General features: G+C 34.2%; 1 pseudogene across 3 annotated transcripts; it reads right to left on the reverse strand.

Moving 5' to 3' along the window:
- Positions 1–6485: 6485 nt before the first annotated feature.
- On the reverse strand, positions 6486–10125 carry LOC146932220 (UBP1-associated protein 2C pseudogene; annotated as a pseudogene). 3 transcript variants are annotated; one of them, XR_015006984.1, is made up of 2 exons: positions 8953–10125; positions 6486–6726 (listed from the first exon to the last, which is right to left on the reverse strand). The product of XR_015006984.1 is annotated as a UBP1-associated protein 2C pseudogene, transcript variant X3 (transcript). The 3 variants fall into 3 exon arrangements; XR_015006983.1 differs by having other exon boundaries at positions 6573–6797; XR_015006982.1 differs by lacking the exon at positions 6486–6726 and adding an exon at positions 7990–8332.
- Between the last annotated feature and the right edge of the window lie 2155 nt (positions 10126–12280).

Genomic DNA, 12280 nt, shown 5'->3' on the forward strand with positions numbered 1-12280 from the left:
TGGAATAATGCCGATCCTGCTACTTTTCTTTGAATCGGCAAATTTTATTCATCGACGAGAGGGTGAGAGAAGCACCAACAACTCGCGGAAAGGAAACATAAAAACCGATACAAATGAAACCATAAGAGAAAAGCTCCCGGCAAGAAAAAATCATGAGGCCGAGGTGTACACCGGGCTATAAAATCAGCACCAACGGAATACCCCTGCCTCACCACCTAAACTCGCACACTCCTGCCCAAACAACACAGCCGCGCAAGCCAGGAAAGCCCCCAACCAGACTGCACCCAACAGCAGCTTGCCGCACCACAGAAAAGCCACCACAGACCTTTCTAACACAGCAGAGAAGGACATAGCAGAAGGAGGTAGCAGCTGCCAAAACCAAAAGCACCAAGCAAGATTGCCGAGACCAACATCCCAACAGCATCTCCTGTTACCAATTATCTCTGCAGACAGTCACGTGGGCTCCAACCCACTCGTAAAACAAGCACGGCTGCACTTTCCTGCTCCCCAACAACCATTTCCATGACAATACCTTGATCTCGTCTACCACCTCTTCCCACCTTGTCACACCCGCATTGAAAATGGTATCATTCCTAGCCTTCCACATAACCCAAATAGCCGCTTGCCAAATCATTCTCAAGCCCTTCCGAATCTTCTTGTTTGAAATTCCTCCATTCCAACACTCCCAATGAATAAACATATTTGGAGGCATAATGAAATTCAAGTCTAACCATTCCATTAGCTTCAACCAAATATTCCTAGCCATGCCACAATGTAGGAAAATATGAGATGTACATTCGGGCACCACCCCACACCAAACACAATTTGAGCCAACATCCGGAGGCAAACAACGTCTAATCTCCAAATTCACTCTAGTTGGGATTCTATCAAGGAGGGCCTTCCAAACCAAAGCGGAAACCTTTGAAGGCACTCCGGTCTTCAGGGACGGATCCAGGATTTTTGAATAGTGGGGGCACTATATATAAAAATTTGTAACATTAAAAACTGTCCTCTATGATTTTCTCATTTTCAATATCAATAAAAATATTTTTATCGATATAAATAACTAAACAATCATTTAACCGATCATCTCTCATTCGATTTTACATTTGATTCTTAATAATATTCATATTGTCAAGAAAGAATTGAGATATATAATAATATGTGTGGGCCAAAAGAGAAATGATTTGTGAGAAGTGTGGGCTATGTTGTCAAAATATCAACTTTTGGTGTATTATGCTACTAAAAAAAAAGTTTTCTAAAAATTTTGTGTAGGCACATGCCCACACACCCAACCACATAGATCCGTCCCTGCCGGTCTTCCAAATATTGCGAAAAACACTTCTCAACCGCCGATCTTGCTCCTTCCACCCTCCCTCTCTCTTCCAACTTGTAATATAATGATTTTACCGTAAAAACCTCATCCTCCCCCAAGTTCCACCTCCACTTATCCTCCTCATCAATCCTTACAAAACCCCCCAAATCACCCAAAATTTGGTTTTCTCCCCACACAAATAAGCGACGTCTCCAACTAAAATCCCATCTCCCTCCATCTTCAAGCTTGCTACTACTTGAATCAAGCTTGTTACTTATACCACTAACTAATATGGACACAGTGAAAAATAAGCAATCTGCTTAGCTGAAAAAACTCACAATTTTAGATTTACGGCTTAAATAAATATTTACTATAAGATTTAAATGGAAATTCTTCTGCATGTTCTGTGCGTCCTGGTGTGTGTTTCATATGCACATATATAGGGTTCTTCTATTCTAATTCTCTCCTTAGCTTAACTCTTTTTGGGTCTCAGAATTCACAACCTAAAATACAAAAAGAAACAATTAATTTGACATTTTACATGTAAGTTTCAGATTTCTTATGTTCTTTGTTCATTTTGCTATATATATATATATATATATATATATATATATATATATATATATATATATATATATATATATATATATATATATATATATATATATATATCTCTTTGTACACCATTGCAGTTCAATACCTTACATGGTGTGCTATAAACTTAACTGCGACTTTAATTTTAAATTTGAGTTCTTATTCAGTGTTTTTAGTTGTTATAGAAAAAAGTGTCTGAATTATTTGTTCATGGATTCAAGTAAGTGCATATCCGTAAAAGAATGATTGGATTGGTTATCCCTAAGATAAGCTTATACCTCAATAACTCAAAGCAATTACATAACCACTATAGTTAAACTTTCTAGGATCATAAGGTGAAAGGAGACACGTCAAAGAAATTGGAGCCTGCTTTTTTTAATTTTAACATGCATTAATTTTAGGGATGCTTAAAGATCACTTACACTTCTGTTATCCCAAGAATATAAGTAAAAGTATCTGCAACTTATATATTGCTTTAATCAGAAATTGGTGAAGTGGAGCCACCATGAGTATCAGCATATTTTGACCTTTGTGGAGCAAAGACAAGAGTTTGTTTTGTTAAATACATAGTAGTTGGCCTTGGTGGTTATGGTTCAACTGGTAGTGTGTGCAGTGCTTCACAATATTGAGTTAAATCTAAGAATGGAGGAAATGTGGAAGTTGGCCTATATTTTTTTAATCCCATTTTCCACTCTCTAATTGAAAGTTAATGTTTCAATAAAAAATGTTTTTTTTTTAATATTCATTAAATTTGTTTTTCTCTCTAAATTGTTGTTATATTATATATATAAACTCTATACACACCAACGTTTTTATCTTATATTCCCTCTATCCCTTTTTATAAGACTACTTTATAAAAAAATCGTGTCCCTAAATATAAGATTATCTACAAATTTTTAGATGCATTTATTACTATTTTTCTAAATACACCCCTCGTTAATGTCGTCAATATACCTTAAAATATGAAAAATTAACATTAAATATCTCTATGACAAAGTAATTTGTTAATAGTAACATACATTTATGACAAATTTATTACTTCAAACACTTTTTTTAGTAGCTGCGATTTTTGTAAATTATTCTGTAAAAAGTGACGGAAGGAGTATAAATTTATAAAATGAAGATGGAAAATGCTACTTCTCAAGAAAAATAGCTTCAAGAATTTTTCAAGAAATAGTTGGCAAATTTTAATTGGATGATTTATTTGTCCACTTCCTATTTTTCAGCCACACCTCCTTGAATTGTGGCAAATAGTGTATTGTGATTGGCTATTCTTTATTCTTGAAGAATTCTTGATGTTATTTTTCTAGAGATATAGCATTGCTCAATGAAGAATCCTACCAAAAGGGGAATTAAGAGTAAAGGATTGAAGAATGTGGGAAATGACATAATGACTAGTTCACACTGACTTCAGCAACACAATAAGAATATGTTTCAATACTTATACTTTTTTTTTTAGGGCAACCTTGCTTATACTTAGTTACAACATGTTACATGTTTCGGTTTTTTTTTTTTGAAACAGCAACATGATTTGGTTATTAATTTCGTTGATACTTCATAAGGGGGATTCATGACATGATACATTGTTTTTTTCTTTTTCTTTCTGGAACATGACATTCATGTTGTAGGCTAGAATATTTATATTACCCAAGCTGCCTAAGAGAGTAGACCTTGAAGATGAATCAATAATAAGTGAATTTGCATACTTGCTCTCTTCCTTATCATCTGTAGTAAGCATTACATTCCCTCACGCTTCATTAGATTTTCATCCATTTATTAAAAACATTCTTAACTTATGCTCAAAATTTGATGCCAGAAATCTTGTGTTGCAAGCCCTATGCACTTTGTCGTATGTGTTAGAGAATTGAAACCTCTATATGCCAGAAAGGGGTGGTATCAATCCTCTTGGAATTATTCTTAGTGAAAGAAATTTCGGAGAAAGCGCTTGTCGCTCTTGGAAACTTTGTACTGACTTCCATGGGAATACAGCAAAAGAATAGCTCAAAGGTACCAAAATACTTAATTGAGATCTTATTTGGAAAGATAAACCTATAAGCCAAAAGTTGTTAACTTATATGCGATGATTCTTGTTCATGTACTTCTTGAAGTGGATTTAAAAAGAGCAATGGAAATATTGGGTTTGTTGAAGTAAGTTCTTCATCATTTAATAAATGCAGCCGGGGAATCTCAAGTTTTTTTTATCTTATAAATGAAGTGGCAAACTACCTAAAACTCACACATAACTGTAAGGTCTCATATTTGAACTCAAAGAGAACAAACAACCAAAGAATCTTCTAAGTTGAATTCCTTGTTTATCAGCACAAGTTCAGGGAGTTTACCTTACCAATATTTTTCTTTTATTCTTGTATTGTTTGAGACAAATATTTTTCTCATATTTGATTTTATTCTTCAATTTGCCAATAGGAGCAAAGGATGGAATGTAAAAACACCTTCGTGATCAAATGTGTGACTGCATACTTCTTTTTTCAGACAACAGGCTGTGTGCTATCCAAATCATTGGCACTACAAATGGAATAGATCCCAATCAAGAAACTAAACCCATTCTTCTTTCTTACTACTACTTTATGATTTATCTCCTCTCATTATTAAATATTGTTTCGTAAGTTCCTTCTCACAAATATAGCTGTGCGTTCAAACAAATTTTAGCTACATGTAAAAAAAATATATATATATATTTTTAGCTATCCACTTTTTTTTCGCGTTAAGGATAGAATCTATTTTGCGTTAAGGATAGTATCTATTTGTTTTGTTATATATATATATATATATATATATATATATATATATATATATATAACAAAAAAAAAATATATGTTTTTAGCTATCCACTTTTTTTTGCGTTAAGGATAGTATCTATTTGTGGTGTTATATATATAGGTCATATCTAGTGAGAATGAGTTAATTACATGAGAATGGTGAGAACACTTAACAACCTTTAGATTAAAAATTAATGGTTCAGATTTAAAATGCTCACGTGTGCCTTTCCATAGTTAATCATTTCTTATAAACTTGTTTTACCTTTTCATCTTCTTAGATCTACCATCTTCTTCAACCGATTTTCCCCCTATGCTCATATAAACAACAATTATCTACATCAAAAAACTGATTTGTTTATTTACAATTTTTACAATCTCACCATTGGAACTTTTCCAAATTTTCCTGCACCAAATTAAAATCATTAGAGATATTGCTTTCAATTGGACTGTCTTTTAAATAACACCAACGTATACATATCATTCTGATTCTACTTTTCAGCCAATCAATTGGATTAAATTTTGAATTCACGGTCCACTCTTTCCAAATAACTCCTTTTCTTTTTGAAAAAAAAAAATCCAAATAATATTGTTGCCCCTTCTTTTCTTCTCTCAACGATGCAGGATGCAGAAATGAAGTAATTATTGGTTAATTTTACCTATTCAAATAAAAATCAGCAAAAAGAAAATCTTCAATTAAATGAAATTAGATTTGATCCAATGAATTGAGACAAGAGTACTCAACAAAATCAATTCAATTCGACACACAAACAGAAGGAAGGAATAAAGCATCATATGGGTATCACCGTAGCTGGTGGAATAATGAACAGAGAAGAGTTTGAAGGGGCAGAAAAAAGATTCAATTGTTAGAAGAGACTTGAAAAACACCGTGTTAAAGTAATTCTTTAAAATACATAAATGGTGAAAAGCGATCTCAAAATAAATGGCTGGGTGGACATCAGAAACGTTGTTGTTTGGGGAAGATGAACAAATGAATGAGTAGATGAGAATTAATAGAATACATTAAGACACATGTGAGCCTTTTAAATCTGAACCATTTATTTTTTTATCTAAAGGCTCACCATTCTCATATAATTAACTCATTCTCACTAGATATGTCCTATATATATATATATATATATATATATATATATATATTATGTTACAAGCCACCTTCATAAAAAGTAGTGTGGTGTCTTTTATCAAGTCACACCTCAAGGTGTGATTTTCACTTTTTTAGTTATAACTTTGATAAAAGACACCTTCATAAAAAGTAGTTGGTGTCTTTTAACAAATGCTCATAGAGTAACTTGATAAAAGACACCTTCACAAAAGGTGTCTTCTATCATAACCCATATATATATATATATATATATGTGTGTGTGTGTGTGTGTGTGTGTGTGAAGGCTACATGCAACTTCTTCACCAGATTTCCCAAGAACTCTAACTTCCCAAGGTATCACGCACACCAAATGGACTTGGAGGAATGGTATCAAATTGACAAATTCCCCTCGAGTCAATTAAGCACCAATTATCTATACCGACACCTTCACCCACACAAAATAAAGTTCCCTGCCTTTCATTCAGTGATCCACTAGCACATCTACGTATGGAAGCTGGGTTCCTGTGGAATAGATTCATTCTGATTCCGAGTGATCACCACCACCTTCCAAAAGTATCATCTTAAGGCTTCATTTTCACAACTAGCATACACATGCCACTCATGGTTTTATAACATTGAACCATAGATCTTTTGACTACTACTCAAATTCATAGCAGTACCAATACAAATTAAAAAGCCGTTTTTACTGTAAAAGCGTGCAACACTTGCATTACCAAACCATTTGTCTCATACATTTCACCTAATACTAGCATTTATTTCATGAAAATATGTTATATGTTACAAAGTAATTGTGTCACTTTAGAGAATGATACAAAAAGTAGCTTGGCCCCTTCACTAGATATTTGAAGGACCAAACTGGTATCCAAAAGTCCTATGTCCTGACCTCAGAGGAAAAATGCAACGCGATGTTGGCCGATCCACTCCAAATAGAAAATGGGACAGGAACCACCTCAAAAGTCATTAGTAATTGCAGCCAATAACAATCACAAGGCTTATGTCAACAACAACAAAAAGAAAAAAGAAAACATTTACAATGTTTGATAAGAAGCCATCAAAATAAAAATTAGAAAACAATGCAGAAACTTACATTGCAAACAAACAATAAGTTATTTGGCACAAAAGGCGACTACTGGGAAAGAAAAAAAAAAAAATCCAAACCATAGCAAAGCAACTTGCTTATTCCTTTGAAGATATTTACTTATCTCCTCTAGAACCCAAACAAAGAACACCACGTACAAATTAACCAAAAAAAAAAAAAAAAACCACGTAAACAAGTGCAGCACAGTGCAAGAACAACCAAAACATTCTCTTATGCTTTCATCTTCATATCCTAATTTTAGCTCAAGAGACACATACATAACCTACTTTTAGCTCAATAGAGACATACATAATTAATAGTTTTTACTTTGCTCTATCCCTTATCTTGCTTTCCTGTCTCACAAGCTTCATCAATCATAAATCAAATACTTCTATTGTTATACTAATGACTTATTAACAACTTGATGTGTGCTTGACAAAGCTTGCTCGCGCATTAAACAAGCCAAATAAAAATTATAAGAATCATGAACTGTGGAATTCACAAAACATTCTCTGTGGATTTTCCCTATATTGAAAGATTGTTTTCTGAGATAATGAAGTATTTTTAGAAAATCATCAGTATATGTTTATGCATAGTAAAAATTAAGGATTTACGCACAAAAATAAATGGCATTGCAATCGGCACATCAAGTTTGAGCTTTGATGTTTACACAGACAAGGCTGACAATCATCAAAGGAGGTGTTTACACAGACTTGACTAAACTGAATTATTATAAGACATGATGCGAAATTAGTTTCAAATCAAATCAGAAGGATATTTCAGAAAAAATAGACATAACACGTGCCCGCCATTATACACACACTAGCAAATAACGAGGTAAAAATAATGACCAAGGCTGGCAACCATAAAAGGAGGTGTTTACACAAGACTTGACTAAACTGAATTATTATAATACTTGATGTGAAATTAGTTTCAAATCAAATCAGAAGGATATTTCAGAAAAATAGACATAACACGAGCCCGCCGTCATAAACATATACTAGCAAATAACGAGGTAAAAAGATAAAACATAAAAAATAAATTGAGGTATCACCAATAACAACCATGAATAGTACATAGAAGTACATAGAAGCACATAGAAGCATAGACAACGATAACACGTTTCAGATTCAATGTATTGCACCTTGCACTTTGATCAAGAACTTCGCAACAAAGCTAGTTTAGGAAGGAAAAAACTCCAAATAAAAAATTCAACAAAATTTCCACATAAGTACTACATTAAAAAACTACTCCAAGTTATGTAAGCTTTAACTAGCACCTAGAGCAAATAGGATCATAACACATAGAAGCAGATGTAGTGAAGCAGCAACAAATTACAGCAGTCCATGTAACCAAGACCAAAAATTTCATTCTCTGCATGCACGAAATCAGCACAACCATTTAAAGCACTAGCGCCCAAGAAGCCATCACAAAGCTGAACGAAACACCTATTCAAAACTCAAACCAACAATTAACATTTGAAAAACAAATTGAACTGTCAAAAGTTATCACTATCACTTGAAAAATAAAGACAGTCAACAAATACATATACGAATTCAACATCATATTCAACAGCGAGAACTTGCAACAAAACAGTTTTGCACATATATTGAACCCAATTTTTATTCTACATCATCTTCAACAGCAAGAACTTGCAACAAAACAGTTTTTGAATAAATGTATTGAACCCAATTCAAACCCACCAAGGCACCAAAAGATTTAGCAAAAAAGTGGATTGGTAAGATGCAAAAGCCATTAAATAATAGGCTCTTGTATCTTACCCATAACAAACTTCACTTGTTTAAAAACCATCAACTTGCAAGTTTCAGCTAATAATAAGACACCCAAACACACATATGTAATGATTGACAGTAGCATATACTACTCCCAAATCAATAATGCTTTCACTTAAAAAGGGAATCCAAACTATTGAAAACTTTCAACAAATCATTAACTAATAACTATAAGTGAACCTAAATATATCTGAATGCAACTAAGAAACTACAACATTACAACCAAAACCATATTGCCTAAAAAACAAAAATTGAAAATCAAACACAAAAATTACCTCAATAATAAGGCTGGTACATTCCTCCAGGAGGAGGTCTCTGCACCGGCATAGGTTGTTGCGGGTAACCATATTGTGAACCATCAGGGTATCCACCAACAGCAGCCTGAGGCCCTCTTGGCCCGGGAACAGGGCCGGGTCCAGCTACAGGCCCACCATACTGAGGAACAGGCCCAGGTCCATATCCACCAGCTGCAGGAACCTGATTACCATAAGGTTGCTGCACATAGCTATTAGGAGGAGCACCATACTGCGGCGGCATCATGGTGGCATTAGGTGCATGATAATTAACATTAGAATTATCCACCGGAAAGCCCGATGGATTTTGACCCACGGACTTGGGCTTTTTGTTATCAACAGCAAACTTGCAAATCACTTGATGGCCATCAACCGTTTTCATAGACTCCGCAACCGAATTCTTCGCACCCTCTTCAGTTTTGTACACAAAGAAAGCAAAACCTCTTGTTTTACCACTCGCTTTATCAAACCCTAATGGACCCTCTTCAATTTCACCATACTTTGAAAACTCGTTTAATAAACTCTCCGCTGAAACTTCAAACGGAACGTTTCCGACGAAAACCTTCCGAGTAGAAACATCACCACCGGTGGAACCAGCCGCCGCAAGCTGTGTCACCGCCATTCTTCCATCGATTTTCTTGCTCGGCTCTTTTAGGGCTAAGATAGCACCGTCCACGTGACGGTAAACAACAAAACCGTAACCCTTAGATCTTCCGGTGGCCTTATCGAATATCACTATCGCTTCATCTAGGTCACCGTAGGAAGAGAAAACGGTGCGGAGTGTTTCGGTGGTGGTTTCACCGGAGAGACCACGGACGAAGAGTTTACGGCGGGTGGTATCGCGGTCAGCGACGGAGCGTACAGCGTCGAGCACGTCAGGGTGTTGAAGTGAGGCGGATTGGAGAAGGTCGAGTAGTTGTTCTTGAGTGAAGGGTTGGAGAATCTTGCGGATGTCGTCTGAGGTGAGAGCGGTGGGTATGACGGCGGGGTCGATGGAGGAGGGTGGAGAATTAGCGTCGCCGTTTTCTTCGGTTTTGCGTTTCTTAGGGAAATCCATGGCGGTGGAACGTTGGGGGGATTTGGGAATTAGGGATTTGAAGCGAAAGAGATAAAGTTAACCTAGGTTTTAACAAGTGAGGCAGAACAATATCTGATAGTGTACCACAGACATATATATAGTGATGTTTTAAATTAAATTGAAATCTAAATTTATTTTGTTACAAAATAAATATATAAAATTGTAACCAAAAAAAAAGTGTACCACAGACATATATATAGTGATGTTTTAAATTAAATTGAAATCTAAATTTATTTTGTTACAAAATAAATATATAAAATTGTAACCAAAAAAAAAAAATCTAAAATATACTAGTAGTATTTTTTTAACTAAGTTTACTCGTATTCTTTATTTTTTTTTATTTTCTTTGTGAAAGTAATGACTATTTATTAGTTAGCAGGGATATGGATTGAGGTAGGAGTTCGAACCTCAGACTACTTCCTAAAAAAAATGGCAAGAACAAAACAAGAAAAATAAAAATTACACGAAAACAGAGAATTGATGCGCGAATTAGGTGAAAATAAAGGTTTAAGAATGAAACAATAAAAATTACACGGGAAACAAACGACCGATGTATTAGAGAAGATAGCACGAATTATAAAAAGTTTGTTTCTTGAGATGAAATTAAAAGGGCAAGAGCAATACAAGAAAAATTAAAATCACACAGGAAACAAACAAATGATTTTTTTCACAAACAGATGACTTATCAAGGAAGATAACGTGAATTATAAAATGTTTATTTCTCGAGAGGTTACATGGTTGTAAGTTAACTCTTCAACTTTGTGATATTCGGTTAGCATCGAGAGGAGTATATAAAATGCACAACAAAATAGAAAACTCTAATATTAATTTATTTACCGATTGATTGACTTCTTGCTATGAGTGAGATCATAGAATGATTTTGTTCTCGATCAGAAAAATTGGCCTCTTGCAATGAGTGAGGTCATAAGATGATTTCATTCACAGTCAGAAAAAAGAAAGAATTTGTGTAATCAACCTGAAGCAATGATGTGTTGGATGGCATCCTTAGAGAAACACTTGTGTTGACTAGGACCAAAGAATTTTGGTTTGGTCACACACACAAGTTTTTTCCTTCTCTCTCTTCTCTTCTCTCTTCTCCATTTTCTCTCTCTTCTCTCTCTTCTCTTTTTTCTCTTTGTGTGACCAAAGAGAACTTGTGTGGACCAGGACAACACAAGATTTTCTCGCATCCTTATTTTAAAAGTCAATGGCGGTTTTGGAATCTCGTTTCACAAACATTTTTCTAAAACTTCTGCTACGAGTCATTTTAAGGCCCCAAAAAATCGTCCATAAATTATGCATGAGTAATAGTTCATAGATCGTGTGGCCATTAGCCTGCTAAACATAATCATCACAGTTCAATTCGACAAAATTAACTAGAGGTTGAGTCCAACTAGGGGTGGGAATGAGTCGGGTCGAGTCGGGCTTTGCTTAAATAGGCTAGGCCTAGTTGAAAAAACTAAGTCCTAAGCCTTGGCCTTTTACCTATCAAAGATTTTATTTTAAGTCTGGCCTGGCCTTTTTAAAAGCCTAGCTTGGCCAATTAGCATGTCTAAAAGCCTAGTTTGTGTTATAAATTTCAAACAGAGTTTGTTCATCAATTTTTTTTCCTTTCAATTTGTGCAACATACTTAATACAGAGTTAAACATTAATTAGATACAAATTAAACTAATAAAACACAATTGGTGTGAGTAACTCTTGACTCGTTAGATGAACTTCATCTTATATATGAGGGAAATAGCAAGAGTTGTGTTGTATCCCAAATACAAAATAAATAAATAAAAACTAAAATAATAATATCTGTGGTAAGAGAATTTGAAGGATCAGTGATTCTTTCTGATATATATATATATATATATATATATATATATATATATATATATATATATATATATATATATATATATATATATATATAGGGGTTTGCTAGAACACACCCACTAGTTTTTATGTGGGAGTGTTTTAGCAAGTTATAACTAAAAAGTTAATAAATACACACCTTCTAACAAAAACAAGTGGGTGTGTTCTAGCAAATCCTATAGGGGTTTGTTAGGATACACCCACTTACTTTTTAGAAGGAGTATTTTAGCAAGTGAATAACTAAAAAGTTGTTAAATACACCCTAAGGTGTAGCTTTGCTAAAACACTCCCACATAAAAACTAGTGGGTGTGTTCTAGCAAATCCCATATATATTTATATATATATATATATATATATATATATATATAAT

This window comes from Medicago sativa, chromosome 4 (assembly GCF_051527215.1).
Source record: "Medicago sativa cultivar Bolivia chromosome 4, Bolivia_mono, whole genome shotgun sequence".
Taxonomy (NCBI): domain Eukaryota; kingdom Viridiplantae; phylum Streptophyta; class Magnoliopsida; order Fabales; family Fabaceae; genus Medicago; species Medicago sativa.